Source organism: Nicotiana tabacum, chromosome 4 (genome assembly GCF_000715075.1).
Source record: "Nicotiana tabacum cultivar K326 chromosome 4, ASM71507v2, whole genome shotgun sequence".
Taxonomy (NCBI): domain Eukaryota; kingdom Viridiplantae; phylum Streptophyta; class Magnoliopsida; order Solanales; family Solanaceae; genus Nicotiana; species Nicotiana tabacum.
The window spans coordinates 19,163,682-19,174,036 of NC_134083.1; the positions used below are offsets into that span (position 1 = coordinate 19,163,682).

General features: G+C 35.3%; 2 pseudogenes; both read right to left on the reverse strand.

Moving 5' to 3' along the window:
- Window positions 1-245: 245 nt before the first annotated feature.
- Window positions 246-2,400, reverse strand: LOC142179815 (ribulose bisphosphate carboxylase large chain-like; annotated as a pseudogene).
- A 970-nt stretch (window positions 2,401-3,370) lies between these two features.
- Window positions 3,371-5,377, reverse strand: LOC107803279 (protein FAR1-RELATED SEQUENCE 6-like; annotated as a pseudogene).
- Between the last annotated feature and the right edge of the window lie 4,978 nt (window positions 5,378-10,355).

The window sequence follows — 10,355 nt, forward strand, 5'->3', positions numbered from 1 at the left end:
CTATAAAAAAAATTAAAAATAGAAAGTTTCTGTTGGGCCCGCTTTAGGTCCGTTTGGGCCCGGAACCGGACCGGGACCGGCCCACTAAACCCGGGCCCGTTAGTTCGTGGTCCCGGTCCCGAGCTGGTTCCAGCAATAAGCCCGCGAGGCCCAGGACCGTTTAGGACCGGACCACATAGGACCGGCCCACTTAGGACGGGGCCCGCGAAGCCCACTTAGGACCGGGCCCGGCCCACTTGCCACCCCTAACCCCAAGGATGTCCTAAAGTTCCTCCACCGAACTATAGTATGGAATCATCCCCAAAGATCTCGGTCAGAGCAGGCATATGCCAAACGTGAATACCTCCTGAAGCCACGGGTAGAACACCTGGTAAAGAGACCCAATCTTGAGTGAAATAAATACTGCGACTTCGATCTTGTTCAACAAAATCATCACGCAGTAAATCAACAAAGCTCAAAGTTATGTCTCTTTCACCTTCAAGTTTACCTACTACGGTACCAGAGTGAATATGATCTCCACCAGACATACGTAACGCTTTTGCTAATACCCGGAAGTGGATACCATGATTCTTCTGTCTATCAATAACCGCATGCATTGCACGGTGGATGTGAAGAAGTAGACCATTATCTCGGCAATAATGAGCCAAGCTAGTATTTGCGGTAAATTCCCCCGTTAAGTAGTCATGCATTACGATCGGAACACCCCATTGCAATTGCCGGAGAGACTAGGACTACTAACGGCACAAAAATATATGGAAGGTTCAAATTTGTCATAGAAGGGGTACCTCGATTTACTATTTGTATATGTTATTATGTTATTATATAAATAAAGATATCTTGTAATAATAATAATTAAATTAAGAATTTAAATTCTAATTAATAATTAGAAATTAGATAATATTTATTATTAATAGAATTTGAAGAATTTGAAATTCTTAGTATAGATCTAAGTATCTATATATCTAAATCTAACTGAGTAGGTATAATAAGTGCAAAGAATGTAGACCTGTAGAACTAAATAAATGGACTTATTCATCTCCTTTATGAGAAAGATATGTATGATAATAAACTTTATTATTTTTCTTCATTTCTTTGTCTTTTGTTCTTGTCTTCTAATTTTCTAAAAATAGATAAAGAGTTTCTTAGAGATTATCGAAAGATTCGTACGAATCCGACCCAACATGAATTTTTAGCTAAAATGATTTTTCGGGAGATAGAGAAAGAGACAAAACTCTATTATCTATATTTGAATTTCAAATTATATACCTAAGACAAGAAGAAGAAATTTGTTTTATTTTCCTAATTTCACGAAAGGAAGAACTCACTCTTGTTGATAAAGGCTTCTTGATTCGTAATCAGGAATATATGTCAAAAAAAGAGTTATCCTCAACTTTAGTTTTGATTCTTTCTACAATTAGATCTTCTATCACCAAAGAAAGCGCCATTATTATCTTATTTACTTTGATTCCGACAAACTAACTACTTTTTTGCTACAAACACAAATAAAATAATTGAACTTAGTGCTCTACTTGATTTTGCTTGACTTTTGATTCAAAGGAAAAAGGTGTGGAGCTTAAATAACTCACTCAAAACGCTTTTTAAAAGATTACGTGGTACAATTAGGTCGAATAAACCCTTCTGGAATAAGTATTCAGCTGCTTGTGAACCTTCAGGTACTGTTTTATTCAATGTTTGTTCAATTACTCTTTTATCTGCAAATGCAATGTAGGCATTGGGTTCGGCAATAATGATATCCCCCAACATACCAAAACCTGCTGTCACTCCACCAGTTGTCGGAGATGTAAGGATTGATACATAAAATAACTTTTTATTTATTCAATATTACTTTAAAATGAACATCCTAAGACGCTTCATTTTTTTTTAACAATAATAAACCATGAAAACATTTTTTGCGTAACCCTCACATTTTGTCCAAATTTGCTTTAATTTTTTATGATGCCATAGAAACAATTTACAATAAGAACCTTAAAACCCGAAGGAAATTACTGAATTTATATTCCTTTTACTTTAATTTTCACTTTTTTCTTTTAGGTACTACTAGTAGATTGCTAGCACATCAATGGAACTATACACGAATAAATAAGTAAATTATATTAGCACTATACTTTCGATCTAAACAGATGTTGACTGCCAATAGACTGGTTGTGTAATGACATAATAAAAAATGTTCAATGGTTTGAGTGATTACTAACAAAGTAACCATTATGAGGCGTTAGGTTCAAGCCCTATTAAACCTTCAGAAGCTTTAAGACAATTTCCTAAAACATAGTACTACCAATATTTACCCATGGCAGAAGTTGCAAAAGACATCCACAGCGAACCTGACCTAGGTCTAAACAGCTGGTGAAATATTACAAACCATACAGCTTTAGTAGCCATTTACCGGCAATTACCACCTTGTGATAACAAAAAGCACTACCTGCTGCCACTTCCTTAAAGTTGACAAAATTCCACATTTGATACCTTGACTTTCCTTTTCACCTACACTTGAATACTCTTATGACAGTTATTTCTGCTTATTCCTAGTCTGCCTCGGTCTTCTTCCCCTTTGATTGCGTTTTACTATCTTTTGTAGGTCTGCCACAAAGGCTGATGTCTAGGATTAAAAAAAATGTCTTTATCAAGATCACACTTGAGACAGTTACACCAAAGAACAGTGTTAGAGAGCCATATCCTGCCACCGGCCGAGATAAATTTGATTTTCTTCCCTGCAAAATACCCAATTTTCTGTCAAAGTTTTTCATGTAGAAAATCTAAAGTGGCAAGGATATAAAACTGAAGAGTTTTTATCTAAAATAAGGGCAGAAGAGAGAGTACAAGAAAGAAGATCGATCTTTTATCTTTAATAAAGTATGCAAAGGTAATTTATCATCAGGCGATTAAATAAAATAAAGATATTCGATTCACTACAATGTTGATATGATGAGCAAGGAAGATGAGTATAACAAGTGTTAGAGTTAGTTCATGTATAGTGCTCCACATTGATCGAGAAGGTTTTAGGTATATGTAAACATTGTATATAAATAGCGCTATTGTAAAACGCTTCATAGAACATATCAATAATATATTTTTCCCTTGCTATTTCTCACATGGTATCAGAGCGGCAATGGAAAAAATCCAGGACAGAAAAAAATCAGTCGCCGTACGTCTTTCCGGTGACTCCTCCGATCTAATCTGCGTAAACATACTTTCGGTGAGTGTTGTGCAAAAACCAACACCACCATTAGGTTCAGAAAGCACTGGCGACCAAAGGCCCCCTCACGCGCCCAGCAGAAGCTAGGGTTCCGGCGAGCGCCTGAGTTCACGTACCACAACATCTTATTTTATTTTTTTTATTTTTTGTTCTTTTTTATGCCATAACATTTATGTTTTCTTCAATGTGGTGAACTCTGGTCAGAAACTCTTCAAATGCACTTGGAGATACTTTCTAATGATCTAGGGAAATCACCCCTTCCTCCAAAACTTGTAATGCACTTCTATACAACTGGCTAAATCATGAACGTGTTCAGTGGACTCAGTAAAACTGGATTCAAGATCTGATGCACATAATCGGTTGTAATCATTTTTACAATGTGATAAAATGTACTTTGAAGGGATCTCTTCCACACCATTGAAGTTCAGTACACACAACGCATGCCTGCATAGATATCCATAGAAGTTGAAGCAGCTGCAAATACAACGAACTTCGGCTGCAGCTCTGTTGTACAGAACTTCATAATCCCGTATCTCTCTTCTATTTCCCTCTCCCAAAATACGCTCCTTCACCAAAAATGTTACCATCTGCCCGTCGACGTGTTGTTCTGAAACAAGAATACATCTCCTCCACCCCTAACTGAAATCTTTTGAAGATCACTCTAGTGTACACTTTTGAAAGCTGCAACTCAAAGGAACATCTTGTTTTGAGTTCAGGGTTCGAGTTTCTCGACTCTGTACCTGCAACCGCTTCTTCCTTGTTCTTTTTCTGCAAAGAACTCTTTTAGAGGAGTTTGATTGTGCAAATATTTATCGAAAAAAGCAGTCAATGTCTCGTTACACCTTGCAGTGGCCATTCCAGCAAAAAAGTGTCTTTCAAATAAACTGGAGCCCATTTAGCTCGGTCGTCATAGAGTGAAAGAAGCCACTCATGATCACCAACTCCAAATCTTTGGATAATAAATCTCCATGCTACTTCGAAATCAAATGGCTTCAGAGCCTCATATATTGTTTTAATTAATGCCTTTCTAATAGCATCATAGTTACGCAACCCTTCCAACTTTCCTGGAAAAACACACTTATAGCACTCTCCAAAATCTTGCATCTTTGTGTAATAATTGTTTGAGGGAAACATCCAAGTGAGCCGGTGAGCGAAGCTTTGAACACACACCCAAATATAAGAGGATTTTGCCTCGCCCGCAAGCAGGCCACAGCCCAGCAACAATGATTGACCATGGTGATTTGTTCCCACAAATGCCACAAGAGGAATCTCATATTTGTTGGATAAATATGAATTATTAACATAGATCACATCAATGAAGTAAGCATATGCCCTTGACTTGACATCAATCCAGAACACAGTCGTCAACTGCTATTCATCATTCAGATCCATCAAGTAAAAGAAGTTTGGGTTTGTCAATTGCATACGACATAAATAATTATACATGGCTTGCGTGTCTCCCTTCCTTAAGTACAGCTTATCGTGACAATCAGATGAAGTTTTTCACCTCCTTGCACTAAAAATTGGCATTCCAATTCGCACCTGCATCAATCGCAAGTGCCCGATATAACTTGATTGTTCGGACTTCAACATCATAGTTCGAATCCAACTTTTCTTATTTCCAGCACCTGTCTTCTTAATAAACTTGTATGCTTTTGCACCTAACAAATGATTATGTTCAAGGGTAACTTCAAGTACTCTCCATCCTTTGGAGTCCACCATTCTCATCCTCATCATTGCTGGACAACCAGTTCTAGTTTCCTTGCACAACCGGTTTACATCTTTAATTCTCTTAAAGCCCTGGCTACTGCAGCATAGCACTGCACCATACTTCTCCCCGATATTTCTTTTGAACCAAGAATTCTTTACTCTAACACGAAAACCAATCTCCCTGGCATAACAATTATAATAGTTGTAAGCATCATCATACGATTCAAACTCCATTCCTAGCGGTGGGGCAACAAATTCCTTCTGCCCATCAATAAAACCATTTTGATCATTTAACCAATCTGACTCTATTTGCCCACCATATTGAGCAAATAATTTATCCGACTCAATTTGCTCACTGTTTTGGTCATCTAACCTATCTGACTCTATTTCTTGCAATCTCCCCCTGCCTTGCCGAGTAACATCTTGCTCACCATCAAGAGAAGCTTCTTCCATCTGAAATTGAGATGTATCAAATAGATAAAATATATTAGCAAATTAAACTTCTACTCATTGGAACAAAATCACGTAAAGGCCAATCTAATTATCTGCTTGTAATAATAAACAACTTGGGTATATCACAAGCAAACTCAACTTTTTTGTCAAGTAACACTACATGGAATTTGATTATGTACCTTAGGCTTAAATTTTAAGATGACAAAGGGCGTCATCTCAGTCGTTGTCTCTTAATAAAAGCAACTGACAGCTAACCATTATCACTTGACGTAGGTTTAAATTTTGTACTACTTTGTTAAACCCACCAAATGCAGGTCAACATCCGCTCACAGTCATGTTCGTTTAGCTTGAAACAACTGTTTCGGGCTACACACTACAAACAACCTATAGATTATCTGCAATATTTTAAAGACTGTATAAACTCTAAGAAGAACCTTCAGTGAGCTCTATAATTACATACTGTTATAAATATTAGCTAACAAATTTTCTAATAAACGACTAACTTGAAGAGCTCATGGATAGGATAAAAAATAAAATTTCAGAATAATGTGGTGCACTCTAATTATTAGCTGTTACAGAGATTAATTACCAAGTTCCCAGTTTACTAGCTTAAACACAAAAGACTCATACTCTGAATTTACGGGGTCTTTTAATTAAATGCTTGTGTTTGAAATGTTTTAGAGATTGAAAACAGTGTCTGTGATTATTAGAAGAGTAGATAAATTTAATTTGTTACTTTTATTTGAAGAACTAAAAACTCGAAACAAGATGATAATGTTTTTTCCTTTTCTTTTTTGATGAAATTAAATCGTAATTAATGTAGCACCACAATCTTGGAGCCATCATCACATATAAAAATTACTGTTTATTTTAAAGAACTGGGAGGGGGGACTTACAACTCAATTCGCCGGAGAGGATGGAGAGGAGCGGCCTCGCAGCTGAGTGAAACTGCCGACAAGTGAGGCTTACTTAAACCAACTCCACCTAATTTGGGAGGGATTTAAAAACAAAAAAAATACTCTAGCGTCATTTCAGTTACGGGCCAAAAAGATGATTTGGGCTCCTCAAATGGGCCCAAAATTTTGATCCGCAAATCTGACAAAAGGAAATGTTTGGTGTTTGGAGATTTTCATGAGTTCACTGATCCTTTATCTTAAATAATAGCCTTTTTGGTCAAGTTTCAAAAATCAGCTTATTTTGAGAAGTGTTTTTTCTCAAAAGTACTTTTGGTGAGAAGCAGTCCGTGTTTGGCTAATTCACTTGAAAAATACTTCTGAGCAGCAATTAGTATTTTTTCTGCTTCTCCAAAACTGCTTCTGCCTCTCCTCAAGAACACTTTTTTTTTCTTCCAAAAACTTGGCCAACTACTTCAACTTTGAAAAAAAAAAACACTTTTTTTTAAAAAAAAGTGCTTCTAGGATTGGAGAAGATTGGCCAAACAAGCAAGTCTCATGACAAGTCGGTATACAATTAATCAAAATCGTTCCCAGATTGAAAATATTTTAGTTTAATTTTAAACTTGAACATCTATAGAGAAGTATTAGTGGATCTACATACACACTTGTGGGTACTTAAACACCCATTACCTTTGATCATATTTAGTATTTTACATAGGCAATTTATACAAATATTTAGATAAATATTGAGTGAGCACCCACAACTAAACTCTATTTTCTTCTTCTTTTGAAATTTTAATCGGCGAGCACCCATGACTTTAAAATTCTGGATTCACCACGGAGAGAAGGGTGATAAAAAGGCGGTATCAACAAGCACTTTTTCAAAACCCGATTAATGTATAATCGATGTATATATTTTAGCATATTAAAATAATAGCTTAGTATCCACTTTGCGACGAGGCAATATATAACCAGTGTATACTTTTTCAACAAATGTAGGTACAGAACCAAAACAGATATATGAATGAATTGAATAAAATATATATGAATAAAGGAGGATATTAAAAGATGATGATATAAACTCAACACTTTAGAAGGAATCATTCTAAATATCTCAAAATCCCATTAACGTTTCCCAAGTCAAATATGTTGCGACATATGGACATCTTCGATTAGCTTTAGCTCGACAAAAGCGGAGTTTCCTTGCAAATAATGGATTTTTTCTTTGTTATGCAGACTGCATCGGATCCGAATTCAATGCGAAGGGCATAATGAAATGCCCAAATTGTCAGGAGATAGAAGACGGAAATTGAGTACTTTTATGAGGTCTGGAAGGTAAAGGACGATGATTTGTTGTTCATGTCCTTCAGCTTCACGACGTACAAAAATTTGCTAATTTCCATCTCAATCATCCTGCAAATTGGGCATACATTTTGCCCTCAGCATTGAATCTGATCCGATGCAATTTGAATAACAAAAAAAGAATCCACTTACTCTGAGCTTTTTACGTGGTTCGAACAAATATATCTTCATCGAGTCCTACTAAATCACGTCTATACATAAAAGTATAAAAGTAGAGATGTATATCTAATATAACTAGGATATATATACCTAAGAGAATTTCTCACAAATTTAGAGAGAAATTTTACACAAGTGTTTCTTAATATTCACTTCTCTAATAATTTTTCATACTCTCAATATTTTTCTTACAATACACAAAAAGAATTAATAAAAGATTGATGAAACAATGAGAAGGAACTGGTCTCTATTTATAGGCAAAATTTTCCAACATAATCAAAACCATTTTCAACTTGGTCCACTTGAATTAAATTAGCTACCAAATTAAAATTGGACAGTTTTCATGAGTTGATGCTAAATGTATTAATTTAATTACAACCTAACCCCTTGTGCCGCTATTTTCGAAGGTCTATTTTACCCCTATGTATATGCCTTTATTACTCCACTTATTTTCTTGCTTTCAAAATAACAATAATGCTAAAGCCCTTTTTTGGAATGTGTTGGATCTTCCTAAAGATGTGTACTGGCCACTAGTTTCAAAAATCATTTTGCCCATTGACTAGTTCGTTTTTACTTTAGTTGTGCAGTACAATTTTGTTAATATGACGAACTTTGAGTGCTTTGCTAATACCCAAAGTGACGCAACTGATGATGTCAGAGGAGCAAAAAAGCATAAAGTTACTTTTTCTATTATTCAATATGAAAGCATTAAATTGTAATCTGATTTTAATTACTGGTTTACTATTTCTACAAAATGAGAAATTAAGTTATCATTAATATTAGATGTCAAATTGTCATTACTATCACATTTTTTTTTTTTTTAGTGTGTGTTTGTTACACGAGAAACTAATTGACTTTTCTAGTTTAATTTAGCAAAAGGTGAGATCCTACTTTTAGGAATACTAGGACAAGAAAAAGAGAAAATCAATGAATACTTATTTGGAATTATGCTAAATGTTATACATTGCACATAAATGGTTGAACAATCTCATGACCCTAAAACCGAATATATCTTAAATAATTCCAACCGCACTTCTTGTGCCACAATTTTTGTAGGTCTTTGAAATAATTCCATTTTATATATTCTAATCTACAGCTAGCTTGCCCAAGATCTGATTTGCACCTATCGTTAACAAAAGTCACGGATTTGTTCATTGGGTTGGCGTAAAATATGTTTTTCATTTCTAGTTTAAAAAAAAAGAAGCTGTTAATTTTGGAAATTTCCGATTCAACGCACTAATTGAATTTTAACGTAAAAGGCTTGTAAATAAAAAAGAGGGAAGTCTAAATTACCCTTGCCTTTTCTTCTGTTAAAAAAACTGTTGACTAGAAATTGTTTTATTGGATGAAAGGAGTTAGAAAAATAAATAAGTTGTAAATGAATAAAAAAGAAATAACTAAAAGGAAACTAGTATACAACGAAGAAAAAATAAGGGAACTAGTATCTTTTTAGTTTCTTCTGTTAAAATGACCTGTTATGCATTAATTGTGCAAGATGAAAGTCAAAAACTAGTTGGAGAAGGAGCTTACAATTCGAATGAACATATGGAGCCAACAACTCTTTTCACCGCAAGAAATGGATTACAGAAGCAGAGAAAGCCATCTGTGTATTGTGATTTTTGCAATATGAAAGGACACACAAAGGATAACTGCAAGTTGCAATGGAGCGGTGTCATATGAAGGGGCATCTTAAAGAGAACTGCTACAAGATCATAGGATATCCTGATGATTTCAAGGGAAAAAAGAAGGCTAATGCAGTAGGAGGAAACTTGAGCAATGGTGAAAATACCATGCCTCAATACACTGGAACAGACCACAGGCACCACACTTTACGCAAAAGTAGTACCAACGGATCTTAAACATGCTGAGCAGATCTCCAATGACTGTACATAATACAAATATGGCAGGTATGGTCTCTTCAATCAATGAGGCTGACTTGAAATGGATAGTAGATATAGGGGCAACAAATCACATGATTAGTGATAAAAATACTTTATGTAATGGCACAATGGTAGAAAATTCTGGAACTGTGCAATTGCCAAATGGAGAGGCTGCAGCCATAATTCAGATATGGAATTATCAATTAACCGGAGGTGATCTACTTGAGAATGTATTATGTGTGCCAGAATTTAAGTTCAATCTCTTGTCTGTTTCAAAGTTGATAAAGAGCTTGAACTGTTATGCTACCTTTTTCCCTAACTTCTTCATATTTCAGGATCTCTTCACTAGGAAGGTGAAGGAGATTGGTAGAGAGGAAGGAGGTTTGTATGTCCTATATTCTCGTAGGAAAGGAAGAATATCAGTTGGTAAGAGATCTATTGTCATGACCCAATTTCGCCTATAGGTTGTGATGGCGCCCAACATCACAGCTAGGCCAACCTACTAATGAATTAAACATATATTTATTCTTTTAGTAATTTTATTGAGTAATTAAACTCTTCTCACTTGCCATATTTAAGAAAATATAAAGGGTCTAATTAAATAAAAACCAAAAAAAAAATATTTAAATCCACAATTCTACTAGTGTGTATGCAAGACCTGGTGTCACAAGTGTATGCGCATCT